At 41.2% G+C, this 21,078-nt stretch overlaps 1 protein-coding gene and 1 long non-coding RNA gene across 3 annotated transcripts in view; one reads left to right on the top strand and one right to left on the bottom strand.

Annotated features, from left to right (window-relative positions):
* Positions 1-21,078, bottom strand: part of Prrx1 (paired related homeobox 1) — a 68,597-nt gene that overhangs the window by 36,334 nt on the left and 11,185 nt on the right. The gene's annotated exons all lie outside the window — the stretch shown is intronic.
* On the top strand, positions 19,591-20,909 carry LOC134481583 (uncharacterized). Its single transcript, XR_010057273.1, has 2 exons — positions 19,591-19,823; positions 20,180-20,909. It is a non-coding gene; the product is annotated as an uncharacterized LOC134481583 (long non-coding RNA).

The following is a 21,078-nucleotide window of genomic DNA, read 5'->3' on the forward strand; positions in this document are numbered from 1 at the left end:
CCAAACATCTAGATTCTAGGTGCTGAATTATCTACATAGATTCTAGAATATCCATTGGAAAAGCAATCTACTGTTTCTCTGAACACACACTTTGACCTCAACAAAGAGCAAAAGAATTTACCCAGGAAAAAAGTGGGAAGAGAAGGCAGAAGTCAAGGCCTATAGAAGAGGGAGGCAAAGTGAAGTTTTCATACAAGAGATTACGTGTGAGAAAATACACTGCTTGTGGGATTTTTGTTGATTGGAAAGATGTAGAAAATGTAACAACTAGGTGTTATGTCCACGTGCAAAGACCCTGACACTAGCAGTGTGAGTGGTGTTAGTCCCGATTCGAAAGCAGAAGATGCTTTTCTCCATGGATGATCTCATAAAACCCCCAACTTCAAAGAGTAAACAGTCCAACTCAGAACATCCATACCTTTGACCAGGTCTACATGAGTTCCATCGCTGTTTTGGTCGAAGGGATAGGGAGGCAAAGTTTAGAACAGAGGCTGAAGGAGCACCCATTCAGAGCCTGTCCCACATGTGGCCCATACATATACAGCCACCAAACTAGATAAGATGGATGAAGCAAAGAAGTGCAGGCTGACAGGAACAAGATGTAGATCTCTCCTGAGAGACATAGCCAGAATACAGCAAGTACATAGGCAAATGCCAGCAGCAAACCACTGAACTGAGAACTGGATCCCCGCTGAAGGAATCAGAGAAAGGACTGAAAGAGCTGAAGGGGCTTGAGACCCCATATGAACAACAATGCCAAGCAACCAGAGCTTCCAGGGACTAAGCCACTACCCAAAGACTATACATGGACTGACCCTGGACTCCAACTGCATACATAGCAATGAATAGCCTAGTAAGGGCACAGTGGAAGGGGAAGCCCTTGGTCCTGCCAAGGCTGGACCCCTAGTGAATGTGATTGTTAGGGGGAGGGTGGTAATGGGGGGAGGATGGGGAGGGGAACACCCATGAACACGGGGAGGGGGAGGGGTTAGGGGGATGTTGGCCTGAAAACCAGGAAAGGGAATAACAATCGAAATGTAAATAAGAAATACCCAATTTTAAAAAGATGGGGAAAAAAAAGAAAAAAATCTATAATCACACTGAACATTTAGGTAGGTATAACATCTGATAGGATCAAAAACACCGAATGGCTAGAACGTAATACAGCTGTGGTACAGCCATGGACGGAATGTAATGAGCAGTGAACAGGGGCTCGGGCTTTGCAAAGTAGCAGATTGTGTGCGACTCCCTTTCCTTTTGCTCAGTTTGCATGTAAGTGACTTGGAGGGACACGCTCGCTGGCTCCTTTTCCCCCCTCATAGTCCACTGCTATGGTTACAGCTTTGGGTCATGCTAGCATCCAGTGTCTCACTTCTCATGCCTCCAAAGACATTCAGTGAACATCTCCCACCATTCCCAGGGAGTGAGACTCCACCACAAGTTCAGTGATAACAAATCAAGTCAGAGAACCCTGGCTTTCTCTTCCATAACAAATTACACGGAGAAGCTAAGTGACAAATTAGAAGAATTGATGCCTCCGGCCTGCTCCTAGTTCCTTGGTCTGCTCCTATTACAACAACAAGAGCAACAACCAAAACCCTAAGATGCTAACACACTTTTGATTTTTATCTGCGGGACCCTTTCAAGCACAGCTGTTACTCATTAGACTCCAGTGGCTAAAAGCATTTGGTTGCTACAGAAAGAAAGAAGGAAAGAAAGAAAGAAAGAAAGAAAGAAAGAAGGAAAGAAAGAAAGAAAGGAAGGAAGAAAGGAAGAAAGAGGAAGGAAGGGAAGAGGGAAGGAAGGAAGGGAAGATCAGTAAAGTTTTATTTATAATCTACTCTCACTATAAAATGGTAGACATTCTAAATCAATAGAAATATATGCTTGGTACTATCAGCAGAAGTATGTCCCCTTAAAACTGCAGTAAAGTGGGGTTGGGGATTTAGCTCAGTGGTAGAGCACTTGCCTAGCAAGTGCAAGGCCCTGGGTTCGGTCCCCAGCTCCGAAAAAAAGGAAAAAAAACCTGCAGTAAAGTCCCCATGGGCACACTTGACAGGCTCAAGCACTATTTCCCTTTGGCCTTAATTTCCCCATACGTACAGCTGTGATTCTCAGCACCGTGTCCAGCTTTTAAATAAGAAAACACAGCTTTGTAGAACTGGGCCCTTCCTAGCTGGATACACAGGTTATACATATGCATACCCATAAAGCTCGTATAATTTTGTAACAACAACGTGCACCCTCTGAAGCACAGAGTTAGTGCACTCCTTGAAAATCTTTAAGCAAGGTTGGCTCGTGTCTGCCAGGAACGTGAGAGAAGGGATTGCAGCTTCCAGGATAGGTTCCGTTTGGTTGCTTAAAGGTTCTCTCTCACAGTTCCGTAAGTCACAAGTGCGTTCCCTAATTTCATTTCGAGAATTGATTGTGCCTTTCGTGAGGTGGTAGGTACTACGTACAGCAAACACAAGTGAGAAAATGAAAACTTATGGTGTTGAAACTTGGATATCCTGGCACCTGGGGTCTGGACCCCCTTGCACCTGGAAAGCAGACTATGTGGTAATGACCTCCCTCTGGGCAGCAGCCTTCGTCCAGGAACTACAAAGCCTTCCAAAAATTAAAATTCTATTTGTTTCTCGGAATCTCTGTGTGGTGGAAAATAGTATTCTCCCTTCCTATGGGCAGGAAGCATAAAAAGTAGGCCTCAGACGGGTAGAAGTCAGATGGAAATATTGTCCCCAACCATTGTTGCTTCGGGACCGTAAAACCTACCTGAGCCTCACAGCCTGCAGATGCTTTGTATCTAACTACATCTTCCTGTTCCCCCAAGATCAGATTTCTCAGAAGATACATTTCCTTTATCTTTCATCCCATCTCGTAAACCTAGGCTAACACAAGGCCTAACTAAGCCTTTCATCTTTTTTTATTAAATTTCTGAAGGTACCATAATACATTGCCATAGTAAACGTGTTAACCACTGCCCATAATACTATCAGTCCCAGAAAATCCGTTACTGCTAAATGTTTTCTTTTAGGAGGCTGGTGAGCAGCCTTTACTTAACACACATATTTTGACATTGTTCATGATGGTGAGAGCTGAATTTAGTGGTAGTCAGTGACAGGGGAGAATGGGATCCCAGCACAGCAAGGAAACAAAGTGTTGCTGCTCTTTTTACCCCTCCTTAAGCGTGACTGCACTGCCACATCGAGTAGCTTGCCTTCCAAAGCCTGCTTCTGAGATTGGCATGTGCAAGAGTTACATCATAGTGGAATTCGGTCACCCTGACCCTAAGCGCACCATATTCCAGCGGTCATCCTCTGACCCCCGTCTCCCTAATCACATTTGCATGCTGTCTCCACTCTTTATAGTAGATTTAGGGCCTTTTACTTTTTACAGCATATTCTATTTTGCAAGTCATTTATCAATGCCTTTTCATCTCTCCTTGCCTTTATTCCTTTGAGGTAGGGCCCTGTGATTAGTAATAATAATAAGGCCATATTATGTAGCTCTTCTGGAGTTCTGTCCCCTGAGAACTCTGCAAATATTAACAGCACACACAGAGGTCTCCTGGAATGGCTTAGGTCACAGACGGAGTAAGGAAGAATGCAGTGACTAGTCTATGGAATAAATTGAAGGTTGGGTTGGAACCGGATCAAGATGCTAGTGTTAACATGCCTGACTATTTAGGAAAAGTTCCAGGATCACTTAATGATGAAAAGCAATAAGCCTGTCAAAATTTGCCTGGAATACGTATAGGATTAGGCCAGCTCCTAAAATTTCCCAAGGTACCTCTGGGTCAAGGACTTTCTGCAGAAGGTAAGCATTCTTGATGTTATAAAAATTCCAAAAGTCTTAGTTGCAGAAAAATGTAGTAGTTGGGAGGCAGGAGTGGAAGGAGAGAGGGAGGGAGGGAGGGAGGGAGGGAGGGAGGGAGAGAGAGAGAGAGAGAGAGAGAGAGAGAGAGAGAGAGAGAGAGAGAGAGGAGGAGAGAGAGGGAGAGGGAGAGAGAATATGAAACAAAGGGTTTCTTTCTCTTGTTTCCAAGGACATTATTCAGTGAGCCTGGATTAGTCCCCAATATTTGTCATAGATTATCACTTCTAGGGAAAAATAAGATTCTATAGCTAGGATCAATCCAATTGTTAAACAGTAAGAGAACTACAGTGGTCTGAAATAAAATACAGCTTCAACTGGTCTTCAAGCACGCCTGGAGATTTAATAATATGTAAGGTGATCCTTTGTAAGGGAACATTAGCTACATTCTAAAACAAAATACAAGAATGACTCAAGGAAGGTTACCCCTAATAATTGAGAAAGGAAGGGAGGGAGGGAGAGAAAGCACAGAAGACATTTTTCTCAGAGATGTCAAAATTCCTATAAGGGGCAGTGGCCCCTAAAAGTCAATACTTTATAGTTAACCCCTAGATTCCTAATAAATGCTCTTCAACCAATTCATGTTTGGTTGCTGGCGCCTAACACATCATGCTGTGAACAGCCCCAGAAGAGCAATGGTGAGTGAGGTAGGAGCCTCACTTGAAAGCTTTGCTCTGCTCTCTCCACTGTTCCCTAAACTGGCAAATACTATACACACTAGAATGTCACCACGCATTTCTCCCTGTATTCAAACCATTGCTAATGGACTACTGACAAACAAGTCATCTTTACTTTATTGTGATCCCTGGCAATGCCCGAATCAAGCTGCCTTTTCCTTTTTAATCTCTTTATGAAATAGCCATCCCTCCGAACAGCTTCAAAATTCCATTTCATTCATTTCATCTCACGGTCACACTTGCAACACCTTCCTAGCACATAGTCTAGATATTTAATTTATTTGACCCAGTAAAAATATTTTAATATTAAAGCCCAATTTATATTACAATTGGAACTGTCAGACAAACTCCCATATATGAAGATATATATGAGAAAATGAGGTCTCACCAAATCTGTTTGCCCAAGTTTTCACATGCAAAGCTCACACTGTGGTCATCCATGGCGATGGATGCAAGCCCGTAATTGTTGCATTTGGGAGGCTGAGAAGGGCGTTTGAGCTCAGCCTAGGCTACACAGTAAATTCTAGGCTTGCCTAAGCTACTACAGAGTGACACTCTGTTTCAAACAAAACAAAACAAACTCCAGAGGAGCAGGAAAGCAGGAAGCAAACAGATAACTCTGCTAACTCCTGAGTGTTCCCCCAAGATTGACCATATGTAAATGCTTGGACCCAGCCAACTTTTCTTCTTTATTCTACGTGTGCTTGAACAGCTCTGGGGGCAGAGCCTTGCATTACAGTAATTTCCTTACTGTACATCTCCCCATCATCCAGGTCCAGCTGAGGGTTCATATTCATCCTGGTATTTGTGTCTTTACCCATTGGATTGACAGCTCCCCTTAGTAAGCCTTACCTTGACCCTCTCTTCATTTTGACTTCAGAGAACACGGCCAGTTTAAAGTTTCATATTGGCCTCCCAGGCAGCAGGAACCAGGCACTGCATGCAGTGATATTTCTAGATCTTATTCACTACCATTATAGGTAGGAGGGGAGGAGCAGAGTCTTTCTGTGAATGAAACGCTGCTACTGAAATGGCTACTGGGATCTACAGGTTCAGTAACTCCTACATTTTGAAAACAAAGTGTATTAAATGTAATAAAACTGTTTCGTTCAGATGGGTGAGGCTAACCTAATGTTTCTTAGTCAAAATGTAACTAAACCTTCACTGGGTTTCCATTGTTAATTTGTCTCTCAAACTGGCACACACACACACACACACACACACACACACACACACAATCACACACAATCACACTCACATGTTCACATACACACACACAAACACTTGTACACACACATACACACACATATACACACAAACACTTGTACACACATACACAATCACATATTCACATACACACACACAAACACTTGTACACACACGTACACACACATACACACACATACACACACATACACACACACACACATACACACACACACACACACACACACACACACTTCTTCCTTCTCCAAATCTCAGTGGGCGTCCCTTTTAATTTAGGACATAATCTAAGCTGCCTACCTTCCTCGCACCTCACAGCTCATCTCACATCACCACCTGATGCCCAAAAGCAAGAATAATACCTAAAAAAATGAAACCTAAAATCATTTTTATCTCTTTATTTTTGAGATCATTTCTCATGTAGTCCATGTTGGCCTCAAACTTGCTATGTAATGAAGGATACTTGAACTCTTGAACTCTTTGCCTCTACCTCCCAAGCACAGGGAATATAGTCATGTGCTACCACGTGTGGCTGACAGTGATTTCTCAAGGTGATAAATACCCAGACTTTGGGATCATGTGCTGAAAGTGTTTCTAAGAGGCCATGTGTTTTCTGATACAGACATATGGTCACAAACATGATTTAAATACAAATCTGCTTCACAAACCAATCTTGTTTCCATCCACATCTTTTTATAGTAATGTGAACACTCTCCAGTCCCTGAGCTTCCTTCTCCAACATTCTGCATATCTCAAAGCCTGGTTTATCAAGCAAGCTGTTTCTGTAATTTGTATTACATCACCGCAGGCTGTGTACCCTGTGATAGCCAGGCATAATATTTATTCACTTGTTGATTCATTTCTTGATGATGCAAAGCTCCAGAGAGTCCACTTGTATCAATCCAATTTTAAAATAATAGATTTCTTAGATATTAGAGAAAAATAAAGAACAGCCATCATTGTATGAGTGAAATTAGCCACTGTATAGTGAAATATAGTAACCAAAAAACATCTCCATCAGGGATGCCCAGCACACACATCTCAGAACAATGACAACTTTCAAATGTCACGATATATGGTGAAAATAAGTACACGTGGCAGTTATTTTTTATACGTTAAATATGCTTATTTTGTCTTGAAAATGAACTCACTATTGTTTTAGTGCTGCAAAGTGATTTGTCCCATGAAATAGCGAATTGTAGGTCAATTTGAATATTCTCACTAGTCTATGTAAGCATTTCCCCAGTTTCAGAAACCAAAGTTTTACTGCTACAGAATTTCTAAATTCTGGGTACATTCAAGCATGAATCTAAAATTAATTTTCAAGGAAAGTTAGAAGTCAGAAAGCCCTGGAAATGTCTGACTTAAAGCTATCTTTAGAAGCAAGTGTAAAGCATCCAATTACTTTTTTCCAAAGATATTGGTGAAATTAAAGCTTTTTTTTTTTTTTAAAGAAAAACGGGAGTGAAGAATCAGAGTTTAGTTTTTGGCCTCAGGCAGTCCGGTTCAGAAAGAATATTCGAGCTCTATAAATCCTTCTTTCCTAACTCATGTTCTGCTTTCAGTGCTCTGAGTTCCCCTCTTCCTTTACTTTGTGGGTTTAAAGTCCATAGGAAGGACTAGGATTTATCTTACCTTCAACAGTCTCTAGGGTAATAAAAAGAATGATAATAATAACAATTGCTGGGATGTATAACAATGAATTCAAAGGTCACACCAGTGAATGGGTGTACTGCCTACGTGTCAAACGATTTACAGGAGAGCTGCGTGTTCTCCTCGAATTGTTCTTATGGCTTAACTTTATGTAAAATCTATTTCCCAAAGTCCCTTCCTTTCTCCTTTCCTTTTGGCTTTTCTCTCACCATTTAAAGGTCTTCAGATTGAGGAGAGGTATTTGGTCACTTGCTCTTTGACCTCCGAGTCTTCCGAGACTATATATTCATTCTGAGAATGAGTCCCTTTAGTTACCTAAACTGTCCTTGCACTAAATCGTTTCCAGATGTTTACAAATATTTCAAGGAAACATTCACATAGTTTTTATGGCTGAGTGATAAAGGACTCCACGGTGTCTGTTCCTTGTAGAACGAGCTCCAAGCACTCATTATAAAATAACTTTGAGTTGACCAGGACTCACTACATGACAGGCATGGAATTCACCCCTTTCAATGCATCATCTCATTCAATGTTCATGAACACGTCTTATGGGGGGGGGGTCTGGGAGTGTTTTAGTCTTCCTTTTAGGGGGGAAAGAGGCTCAGAAAATCCTTCAGAACAAACAAGATAGAAAAAAAAAGATGCCGTTCCAGCCCCACATTCTGCATCTGTGTGCTGTAACGTTTTCAGAGAAGAACTCGCCACTGTTGGTGGATGATAAAAAAAAAGATGGGAGAGTGTTTACAAAAGTCCTGGGACATCCCTACGTATCCGAAGAGACTGTCATCAGAAAGCAGGGAAGGGGGCTTATAGAACAAAAGTCCTACAGTTACAACTAGCAACATCAATAGACTTGTTCACAAAATACACATCTGAAGGGTCTAGAAGCCTGAGGCCAATCTGTTTTTATTGTTTGAAAAGCAGCTGTCGCATGTGAGGTCCTGAAAATTCCCTATTGGATGTTTATATTGTTTTTCCCTTATAATATTCTGACTTATTAAGAAAAAAAGAAATCAAATGGTCAGGAAGATCTTTTGTTTAACTCTTTTCATAGAAACTTTATATTTAACATTTGACACTGAAAAAAGCATCTATTAGCAAAAAAAAAAAAACTCGAATAATTTGTGTTCGGAATGAGGTAGGATAATGTCCAATTGATATTTTGTTATTCTACTTAAGCAAAGAAGCAAAGCAGAATGATTTTTTTTTTCAGAAACTCAGTGAGCGCTGGCTTCTTTACTCAAAATAAACAATAGTCCAAAATGCTCTGTGTGCTTGGAAACCATTCTAGCTTCTTCACTTTAGTTCACTGTATTTATCTAGGATGTTTACACTTCCGATTCGTCTTGCCTTGGTGTATTTCTATGAGACTTTTCGTCGGCAGATGATGAGACATAGAAACTCGGAAAGGCGCACATGAGAGAGAAGTGTCTACTGTAGATTAGCCAAAGAATTCACGAGGTGGGAAAATCCACATGCAGGCAATTAAGAGGTGACTGCTTGTTCTGGAATGCCTCTCAGGGAAGCCACTGTACGAGCTGCTGTGGCCTGTTTGTCTTGTAACCATGTTAAATGTCATCCATCCCTGCCACCTCTTTCCCTGACCTCATCAAATTGCTCCCCCAACCCCAAAGGCTAGAATTCAAGTAAGTGTCAGAAGTGGTCAGCCTTAGCCAGCCACCTTTCCCAGCCCACTCCCCAAGGCACTGTAGGACTCTCAGTCTTTCAACTTGCTGAAACCACAGGAGAAATCTTTTCCCTCACAGTTCTTTCTTCCTTCCTGTTCCCCCTACTCTTCAAGTCACTTCAGCTCCTTTTAAAGAAAGGGTCAGCTATAAAACAGAGCCTGCCTATTTTTGCTTTCTTAGGTTCTTGGTCTCTCAGGCCAAAATTTTTTCCAAGCTGCCATTGCCTACTCGCTAAATTACGCTTAAAATAAAAACCAGAATATAAGAAATAGGTTGTGATTTTTTTTGCGGTTTTAACTAAAAACACGCCAATATTTATTAATTTTTTTCAATCTTTAAATTGTGTGTGTGTGTGTGTGTGTGTGTGTGTGTGTGTGTGTGCAGATAGATTCTCATGGCAGCCAGAAGCTAGAGCCTTTTGAAGCTGGAGTTACAGGCAGTGGTAGCCTGCCCCTTGTAAATGCTAGGAACAGAATTTGAATCCTCTGCAAGAGTGCCATGCAATCCTAAGTGCTAAGGATAATCTCTCCAGCCTCACTGCAAATTGTTTTAAGTGAGTTTAACACCAGTGAAAAGATCCAGAGCGGAAACCTACTAGGCAAAGGATCTACCTTTTTAGTTTGTCAGAAAATAGTGCAATGTCAACTACGACCACAGAGACCCACTCTTAGTCCTGGAAGTGTTCGTGTAGGATCGAACAGGTACCTCACTAATTGAATTTGCTTGTTTGGTGCTTACATTGGTCTTAACTCACAATATTTGGACTTGTAGAAAGAAAAAGAAAATATATTGTACTACACTCCAAGTCTCAAACAAGACCATCTCCTCCAAAAACCTTGCTTCTGATTCTCTGGTAGATATCAAAGAGTTGCCCTCCAGGCCTATAAGGGTTTATTATCTAATGGGAATTTCCATCAGATATCAAACCATACATAGGCCTCTTGGCTTAAACAAACTCCTTCAAGCATTAACATTTTTTCTTTTTCTTGATATGCAGAGACCAGCAGTGTCACTCTTGGGCAGAAATGAAAGTGGAACTGAAATTTAAATGTTCTGACTTCAAAGGCCAAACTCTTCAGTCTCTATCTATCCAAATGAACATTTTTCCAACTAACAAGACTAGATCAAGGTACTTTCCTCAGTAACTCGTATCCTCTGAGTTTGTCTTGCAGAAGGGCTAGCTTCCGGTCAATCTGCTGGCCCTAGCCAGCTGCTGATCCAGGCTGGAGTCACCCTTTGACAGTGCATCCCAGTCTCAGGCTGCAGGCTTGACTCACATCACATCACCCTCTTTCCTCCTGTGTCAAGAGATGAACCTGGTTTGTTGGTCCAGCCATATAGGTGTAAACTAGCTTATCCTGACCCAATTTCTTCTTTTATTTTTCCATTAATGGAGACATCTGGGAAGGCTCAGAGTTTGAAGACATGAACCTCAAATAAGCAAGACCTGATTAAAACAAAAAGCTGATCTTTCAGCCTTAGGCAAAATGTAGATTAAATTTCCTGTGCTGAGCAATGAATACATTTTAAAGGTCGGGGAGCATGTTAAAAGATTCAGAATGCTGAAACAGAAGAGGGAATGCAATAGTCTTGTTTCCCTTTCAAGATGCTCTAAGAGGCTGAGTTCTTAAGAAATCCAGGGTAGAAAATATTCTGCAAAAGCTACAGTTTCTTCTGGTGATTCCAAATTAATGGCTTCTTACAGATTTGAAATTGACATGCTTTGGAGTTACATCAGGCTCATAGAAAGTACTAGAGAAAAATTGAAGCAAACCTTCTGTGAGGCAGTCTGCCTGCCCTAGAAAAAAAAAAAAAGGATGCTCCAGAGGCATTCGGAAGGAAGACGAGAAGAAGATGGAGGTGGTGTGGAAGCTTTGAGCTCTGTCGTAATCAACCTTCCAAACGCTGCGACCCTTTAACGCAGTTCCTCATGCTGTGGTGACCCCTGACCATAAAATTATTTTGTAGCTACTTCATAACTATAACTTTGTTACTGTTATTAATCATAACAAAAATATTATTTGACATGCAGGCTAACTGCTATGTGATCCCCATGGTCTAGCGGAAGTCTTGAGATGCCATTGAATGGTAGAGAGAAGAGGAGCAGGATAAAGCACCAGCAACATTGGGCATATTAAAGTCAGGCTACTTAAGGGATTGTACTCAATTTGTCCCTTGGACAAGAGGATGTGTCAGATATTTCTTCACTGCTGTCCAAACTGCTTCATGTGGTGCTTACCACAATAAATATTTGCGAACGAAATGACTACTGCTAGACAGACTTTTCTGGTTTCAGCCCTTCTGAAGTATGATTTCAGTTTTGTTGTTGGGAGAAACAATCTGACTGATTTATGACCTTCAGTTCCACTAACACATACCCCTTCAAGAGGAAGGGCTCAGAACCAGGAAATAAGTAACTTCTTGGGAAATTTTAGTTACAGAAGTCTTCACACATCCGATTTATAACATTTAGCAATGTTATCTGCTAATGTTTTGATACACTTCAAAGATGTTGCTCTTCCTGCCCCACATGTGGCCCATACATATACAGCCACCCAATTAGACAAGATGGATGAAGCAAAGAAGTGCAGACCGACAGGAGCCGGATGTAGATCGCTCCTGAGAGACACAGCCAGAATACAGCAAATATAGAGGCGAATGCCAGCAGCAAACCACTGAACTGAGAATAGGTCCCCTATTGAAGGAATCAGAGAAAGAACTGGAAGAGCTTGAAGGGGCTCGAGACCCCAAAAGTACAACAATGCCAAGCAACCAGAGCTTCCAGGGACTAAGCCACTACCTAAAGACTATACATGGACTGACCCTGGACTCTGACCCCATAGGTAGCAATGAATATCCTAGTAAGAGCACCAGTGGAAGGGGAAGCCCTGGGTCCTGCTAAGACTGAACCCACAGTGAACTAGTCTATGGGGGGAGGGCGGCAATGGGGGGAGGGTTGGGAGGGGAACACCCATAAGGAAGGGGAGGGGGGAGGGGGATGTTTGCCCGGAAACCGGGAAAGGGAATAACACTCGAAATGTATATAAGAAATACTCAAGTTAATAAAAAAAAAAATAAAATAAAAAAAAAAAAAAAAAAAAAGATGTTGCTCTTGCCAGAATTTAAAGCAGGCTTTAATCATTCAAATAATGAACTCCAGAAAGGAATTGCGTCTACTTCACACCCTACTTCACACAGTTGCTTTCTCCACTTTCAACCGCTCACAGGGAACCTGCAAGCTGAAGAGAACATCCAGGTCAAGCTATGTAGAAAATACAGGGCTAGGAAAATTATCCTCCAGACCAGGTTACACTTAATAATGTCCCCTTCAGTTCTCCTCCATCCACGAATCTTAGCCAGTTCTCCTCAGCTTGTGTGCCACTGTATGCATGGTCTGAGTGTGTAGCATGGTTTCCTGAAACAGCATCTCATGGTTGCTTCAAGATGCCACCACCTCCTCCTTCTCCTTTGTTGCTGTCGTTGTTGTTGTTGTTGTTGTTGTTGATGATGATGATGATGATGAAGGTGGTGGTGATGATGATGATGATGATGATGATGATGATGATGATGATGTTCCTGCTCTAACATCTATTCTCATAGAACGGTCCAATTGTTCTTTTAAAGATCAAAATCACACTATAAAATTCCACACCCTGGCCAATGGCTTCCCATTGCCACCATAGGCAACAGACCACCCTCCCTCAGCACCTAAGTCCCTGACATCTTGCTATCTAACCTTCTCACCTTGTCTTCTCTAAAGTTCCCACAGAATCCTGTCTTCTGGCCATCTTGTCCCTCCTCTGTGCTCTGGATGTGCAAGTTTGGTCCCACTTCAGAACCATTACATCGGTTTCTTCTTCTTGTGGCTAAGTTTTTCATTCACATTTTTGCTCAAATAAGCCTGTTTCATTTTTTATAGAACTCACCTGTGGTCCTAGCTAGACTATTTATCTAAGTGCTTGTTCATTTACTATTGACTGATTTCCTTCGCAGGAAAATGTCAAGTTTATGAGACAAAGCAGTTTTTCTGTTTTCTGTCATAGCCCTAATACCTCGGATAAGGAGTGGAATGTCTGGTACTCGGTGCATACTTGCCAACAGTGTAAAAGCATGGGTAAGAGAAAGACATACTGGAAAGGGAGTCTGCATTTATTACTGTTGATTCCAGACCCCTACTTCACTGCAGAAGCAAATCTTATAAACCTGGGTGCCCATGGTTTAGTGATGTCCGTTTGGTATATTATTTGTCACTTAATCACTCTTCTATGTGTTCATTTTCCTTACAGAGAACGCTAAAAGAATCAGTAGGAAGATCAAGGTCTTAACATCTGTTGCATGCTTCAAGAGATGATGCTTTGTGGCAGTTCTGAAAGGAAACTATGAGGGTGCACAGGAGATATGGAAGATAAACTGTTGAGTAAGAAAATCCAGAGGTTAAACTCACTAAACTCTAAGTTTGGCCTAACATAGGTCCTACACGAAAGAAGAGAAAACATTTACCCATTCCTTTTTCACCCTGGAGTCACAAAATCACATCCTTCTAGGATGTGGCGCCCTGGCTGCCCCCACCAAGGCCACAGTTCAACTACATCATACATTCACTAATTATTTTAGATTTTCTGGGAAACGAATCACTACTTAGAACATCACATTTAGACAAATGAATTTCCACATTTAAACAGTCAAGTTAGAGGTCACTGTAAGAAGCTCTTGAAGGAAAACAAAATCCAGTCCACGATTTTCAAAACCCTGTTGTTACCTCAAATACATAACTGGAGACTTTGAATGTAATTTTTCCTTCATAATGTTCTACAATTTGACATTAGACCTGACACAAATCAAGAGCTTGGTTACATCCATCTGTGATAGTTAAGTCCATGGGCATCTTGTTTTCTTCTAATGGACTTGACAATAAGATGTTTCTGTCATTCCTGTCTCATAGACCTAGAGCCCAAAAGTATCAAAGTCATGCAGTTGGCAAGCTCCTTGGTCAAAGTCAAGTGTCAGGTGTCTCTATTTCACCTCAAGTTCTTCTCTAGAGCTCATTGTCTTAAAGCTATTTATTTTCAGAAATCAGAACTAGTCAGGATCCCTTGGGTACATTATATATCATCATCCGTCTTTGAGCTCTCCCTTATCTTCCAGTCACTGCAACAGTAGAAGTAATAGAGCTGGGTCCATAAATTAGGAACAACAATATCTATCATTCAGCATTGCCACGGACATTTAAGCAACTTAATTAGTAAAAAAAAGTCACTCATCACAGTCTTCTCTGTGATGCGTACTCAATAAAAATCCGTTTCTTTCCTTTAGTACTCTTATCCCAATGAGAAATCCCACGATGCTAGTTGAGTTGAGTCATTTCTGACTTTAAGGACAAACACAAAGAAATACAGAGAAGGGGTTGGGGATTTAGCTCAGTGGTAGAGCGCTTGCCTAGCAAGCGCAAGGCCCTGGGTTCGGTCCCCAGCTCCAAAAAACAAAAAAAAAAAAAAAAAAAAAAGAAATACAGAGAAAAGTCCAGAGTCTCCTTGCTTACCCTGAAGCCCCTTTGCTGTCTCATTGATAGCAGTGGATTAACAGGAATAGAATCTTGCTTCTCAGATTGTATTGTAGACGATAGTATCACATTATTTGTCTATGGAAACATATTTGCTACTCGTAAAAGTGCCTTTAAGCTAGGAGCTGTCTTTAATAACTACCCACCCCAAGTAGGAGGACTCATTAGGAGGGTGAGTCAACCAAGATACCTTCAGGACAGTCATAAACAAGACCAGAAGGAGCTAGGCCTGAGACCTGGGATGCAATGACACTTGGTGAATGACTTCTGATGTACTTGATTATGTAACGAGGAGATTTGCAGGAGCATAACCACATAGCTCCCCTGGGTAGGTAGCCAGTGTGCTCCCAAATAATTAAACGTAAAATAAACAAGAGTGAGCTGTGAATTATGAAGCTGTAATTCCAGCAAGGGGGGTTCCAGTGACATCACAGACCACCAGAGCAACATTTGTGTCACCGAAGGCTCTCAGATGGGATTAGAGGCCTATAACTCCGTAGTAAGCTCTGCTACAGGCCTAGATCCAGGAAACTGCTGCCCCTAGTTTCGGCTAGTCTCATTGGTGCAAGGGTTTTCCTTTCATTCTCTTTTCCTTTGAGCTTACTGAAGTCAAACTCACTCTGCTTTTCTAAGAGTCACTCTTTCTAATTAGTCCAAGATTCTATCGGTTAAGATAGGCCAACAAATAGAACGCTTGGAGACCAATCTACTGTGACATATACTCCATTAGAAAACATGCCTTGGTGTTAATAGACCAACCACTTGTGACAAGAACCTTGGCTCATACTTAGAAGGGGACATTGAAGATCTAGCCCTAATATATGCTGGATCCAAGTATGTCACTAACGGAATACGTTCAGTTGTCATTAAACACGCTACATTGGGGAAAGTTATAGTGAAATCTCATGAACAGTCTTCCCATAAATATGCACGCAAAGGGGGGTTAATTTAAAACTTGGTTTACTGAACCAAATTAAAGGTTGGTTGAATTAAATTCATTGAGAAGTCCGTGCTTTATCAAGTGCTTTATTTACTGCAAGTAAAGAAATACTTAATTTTATTTTTTATTTTTTTAAAGATTTATTTATTATATGTAAATACACTGAAGCTGTTCAGACACACCAGAAGAGGGCATCGGATCCCATTACAGATGATTGTGAGCCACCATGTGGTTGCTGGGAATTGAACTCAGGACCTCAGGACGAGCAGTCAGTGCTCTTAACCACTGAGCCATCTCTCCAGCCCGAAATACTTAATTTTAAAGGAAGGAAGAAGTGGATGGATGATAGATGGCGTCTTTCTGATAATTACTTAGACTTACAACTAAACAGCAAATGCAGCTCTCTGTGTGACAGGAAGACAAACTTCCAACACATGCTTCTTCGACACTAGCACTGAGACAGCGGTCACCTAAGTGTATACTCGGGGGTTGTATATTTCTCAATAGTGTATTTCTTTTCTTAGAATGGCGTCATGGGCCTATAAGTACTGTGCTTGTGCTCTTCATTTCTTGCTGGGTTGTTCAGATTTTCATTTGTTCAACAGCTGCTTTAAAGCAACCTGTAATAAAAAAAAGCACCACGGCAGGTACTCCAAGGTATAAACCATCTGTCTCCTCTCCTCGTCTTTCAAACTGCATGTACCTGGCTAAAGACATAAGATTGGCACATACAGTTTAAGTGACACTGGAACAAAATATTCACCCATGGTCACAAATAAACACATTACTCTGTTCCTCGATGCCAATTACTATGGATCAAAATGGTCTAAGTTTGTGCTTTCCAGTGCCACGTAAAACTTCACCTGTGATATTTAAAACATGCCAGTGTTGGAGTGTCTCTTTCATGGGAGATGGTGGAGTCCTAAATGTGTCCCTTGGGAAGTTCCGATGCCAGTGACTCCAGTTTGCACCAGAAGGGGCACAAATGTGTTAGAGAAATAATCACACTATCTGGTTTTTCTGTTTCTTTTTCTGCAGACTGATAGAAATTACCAGCATTACAATAGCATAAATAGCACATAGATTATGAAAACAAGCCCCCAAAGAAAGTATTTCTAGGAAAGAAATGATTCTATGACTTTTGAAAATGGTGACTTGGAATTAGCTATGCCCCCTAGTACAAACTGCACAGGTCATAAAATGAAGACTATTTTTTAAACACACACACACACACACACACACACACACACACACACACACACACACACACACACGTATGTTTCTCAGCAAATAAGACTGACATTTATTCTCCAAAAAATCCATCTAATCTTTGCCTCCCAGTCACGAAGACTGTTTGGGGCATAATCTGCCTCACTCCAGAAAAGAGGAAATAACCAAGCTGGTTGTCTGGACCACACCGGGGAAGGCACATCAGCATTGCAATAAACTGTGGTCCAAATGCCTCACCCAGAGAGACTGGTTTTCTCCACATGTGTCACAGCTGTGAGCAATACAGATCCACTACTTGAAAATGCCAAGGAGATTTTGATTGTTAATGGCTTGGCAAAAACAAAACAAAACAAAGCAAAATGAAGAAGTCTTCGATACTTCATGATCTAGAAATGCAGTCGTTACATATTCTAGGCTTATTAGATTTCAAAGAGGGGCGTAAGAGAACAGGACACATCAGATGGAGGGCAGAATGTTTACATTATGCAACTTGTTAGGAAATTGAAGTTGAAGAACAGAAGGGCAAATTTATGGGCAGTCATTAGTTAACATGGTATTATGTCTGTACGAAAACCCCACAGAGATCTCAGTGGTGTAGTCAGTCAGTGCTACACTGGAAACATGACGGACCCAGGGAGAATGCTTCATGGTAGGTCCCTGGGAACTTACTAAATCAGGGCTTAGTTTAACAGTCTTGATACCTTGGGCCCTAATTGTGTATCGTATGATAGGACGGTGCTGAGACTGTGTGGATAAAGATTGCTAATGCCCCCTGAAGCACTACAGGGTCAGTATGAGTAGTCATCATGAACAGAGGAAACATGGCCCGAAGGGGGTGGGGGATCTTATCCAGAAAGTTCTAGGGCAGACGCATGCCTCGCATTCATGGTGGCATTTGTGGTGGAGCCGTATGAGCGTCACAAAAAGTCATGAGGCATCAGTTTCTAGCTGCAGATTAAAAACGGATGTCTACTTAGTCACTCTGTAAATGACACACTGGAAGTGTTCGACTTCCACAGTGCGGGAATATTCTAATTTCAGTAGTACTCAATGGCCTCCAGCATCGACTGGGAAACCACAGTGAATATATAACCAAGCTGGGGATAAACGATACTCGTCAGAGACGTTTGGGCTAAGTGCAGAACAAGAAAAGGGCAAGCCATCTATTTGTGCTCACAACAGGAAGCATACCGGAGAACTGAGCACTTGGTGTTCATTAGCCAGTGCTTCTCCACCTTCCTAATGCTGTGACCCTTTAATACAGTTCCTCGTGTTGCGGTGAGCCCCCTACCACAAATTTATTTTTGTTACTATTTCATAACTGTAATTTTGCTGCTGCCGTGAGTCGTAGTGTAAATATCTGGGTTTCCTTATGGTTTTAAGTGGCCCCTGTGAAAGGCTAAGCAGTGAGCCCCAGTCTGCCATATTGATGTGGCACTTTTATAGACACAGACACAGGGACACAGAGATTTGTGTAAATCATAAGTGAACGGAGAATTCTCTGAATCCACAGTAAACACACAGAAATCCCTAATACCCCTAAAACCCAGATGAGACGTTTCTCACTTGTGTGTGTAGACATTGTAGGAGTTGTTCTCTTGCTAATAAACGCTTGCTCTCATGCTCACCAATATGTCCAATCCCAATAAGTCCTCACATTTTGAGCTTAGCGTGAGTCCAATAAACTGTATTTTTAATTTTTGATCTCTTCTCGATGACTTAATTTTGAAAGATTCTATCTTTTATGGTCCACTGGTGCACATACACTTAACCCTTTGTTTTACCTTATTTTTATCTGTTTTTTTTTCTCACTATGTAGCTCTGGCTGTCCTCCTGGAACTCACAGAGATCTGCTTGCCTCTGCCTCCTGAGTGCTGGGATCAAAGGCAGGCGCCACCACACCCAGCTTGTTTTTCATTTATTTTTACAAGCCCAATTTCTCCTTGGCTTACTGAATTCCCATGAAGGAGTTCGAGGCAGAGCAAGTGCTTTATAGCAAAGAATGTGATTACTTTTCAAATATTTGCACAGCTTGGGGACATATTGTGAAGTAGTAGCTCCTTGGCTCCTTGTCCCTAAGAGAAAAATGCACCCAAAATAATCTGGTGGACATCAAGGGTCACAGTAGGGTACAATGAAAAAAGTTAAAATGGGATCAGGAGAGTGAGTCACTTCAGAGTAGTAACGCACTAAGATTCTACAGGCCAGAAAAACTCTAATCCGTAAACAGAAAACAGTTGCAGGGCTCGGTCTCCTCAGAGTTCGCTTTATTGGATGGAACAGCAAGTGTGCGTTTCTGAAGTTTGTGAAAGAGTTATATATTTTCACATCACGTTATTTTTCATGTATCGATACCTTATGACAAAGTAAGTCAAGCGAGTAATAAAGGACTTGCCTGAAGTAAGCTAGCAGCGTGCGTGAACTAGGTCAGTTGAAGTAAATGCCACTTCCCGGCCCAACTCAACACAGGCTACATTTCCTCCCTCAAAGAAGTGCTGTTCTTTCAAAAATAAAATAAAATAAAATAAACAAACAAACCTCAACCACTACAGAAAACAAATATGCGTGCCATCTCGAGAAAGCAGAATACCGGAGGTAAAGGAAGCCGGGGAGGACGGAGACAAACACTGAAATAAAAGCCCTAAATACCATCATGCTCAGGGAAATTGCTCCGTCCCCTGAGGGCAGCTGAGAACAGATTGTAGCCGTCGAGATATTGTTTTCTGTTTCTCTTGTCAGAAGGGATTCAGTCTTTGAAATATGTCTAGCTAAACTGCAGAATTCGGTTCCATGATTAATGAACTAAATTAGGTTTTATTTCTTAAATGTGTTGAGGATTCATCCTGTGGTCTTCCCCCAGTCTTGAGGATTAGAGCAGCTGGAAGGCACATCTGGTTACAGGCAGGCAGCTCTCTGGGTGATCTTTCTCCCCTCCTTTAGAAGGAGGAGGTGTGGGGAACTGCGGAAACTTTTATTGGGTAAGTGTGTTTTTTTCTTTCTTTTAATTCTTAAAAATGATGCTTATTCTATTCGCTCTAATGAGAAAGAGAAAGAGTGGTTACTGAGATGTATAAAACACATCTAACTCATAAGCTAAACTTTTATTCAGCATGGTGTTAGACCCTTTATCCATCCTTCCCTTCAATAAAATGTTTATATTCATAGGGCAAATATTTTAATGGCAATCTTCCTTGGGATGACTTGTAAATAGATTTCATAATAACAACTTCCTATTTTACTTATATTTATCTCTTTAAAAGTTCATGTCTGGATAAATTTCATTACGCTTGATCTAAAAAAAAATGTTCTTTCCTTTGTTGAAATGCTTTAATAGGTACCGAGTCTGCCACTACAACCATCACTCTACAAAGTAGAAAGGAACATATAAATCTTCCAGCATTTGATAAAAGGAACTGTGAGACCCAAGATGCTACAGTAAAAGAAACATTTCAGGCTCCACTCCGTGCCCGCTCGGTGAACATTCTCTCTACCAATCCTACCAAAAGTTAACCCTGTGGAAAAATCTTCTCTAAGCATGGTGTGGAGTATCACTTATATACGAGGCAGAGTTTGCCAATTTCAGAAAATATGAGCTCATGTCTAGGGAAGCTTCTCAACTAGAACATCAGAAAAGAAAAAGAAACCACTTATTCTAAAGTCTCGGGGCTGGAGAGGCCTCACTGGATGCTGAGAAAGCTGAGAAGAGGCAGGACTGTGATGACGAAGGCTTACATAACCCTCCAGAGACCTTTGTTTGCTGTTTGCATGTTTATTAGTTCAACTTTGCTGAGGAGAACAAGCAGGATAGGTGTTTGTGTGTTTTCTTGTTTTAAAAGAAACAGGATATTTGGAAATGTACTTATAAACTCTTTTACTGATTAAAGAACAATCAGTCATCAAAGATGTTAATGCCATATAATCAAATATTGCATAAACAAAACTGAAAAGAAAACACTTCGCTGTCAAAATATTAACTGTATTTACCTCAGGGTAGTAAAATAATGGTAACTTTACTTTTTCTGTTTTAAATGTTCATGTAAATAAATTTAGTTTTCTAAAATGTGCATGTGCACTACTTCGTTTTTATTTTATAAAAATATTAAAACACAGAAAGCAACAACCACAAAAAAAATACTTGCAGCTAGAAAGACAAGGTCAGTAGAATGCCTTCATGCAGAGGTGTCTATGCAGTGTCTGAGGAAACATACCCTAAGCCAGTCCCTAGTCTTGTGT

Source organism: Rattus norvegicus, chromosome 13, assembly GCF_036323735.1.
Source record: "Rattus norvegicus strain BN/NHsdMcwi chromosome 13, GRCr8, whole genome shotgun sequence".
Classification (NCBI taxonomy): Eukaryota; Metazoa; Chordata; class Mammalia; order Rodentia; family Muridae; genus Rattus; species Rattus norvegicus.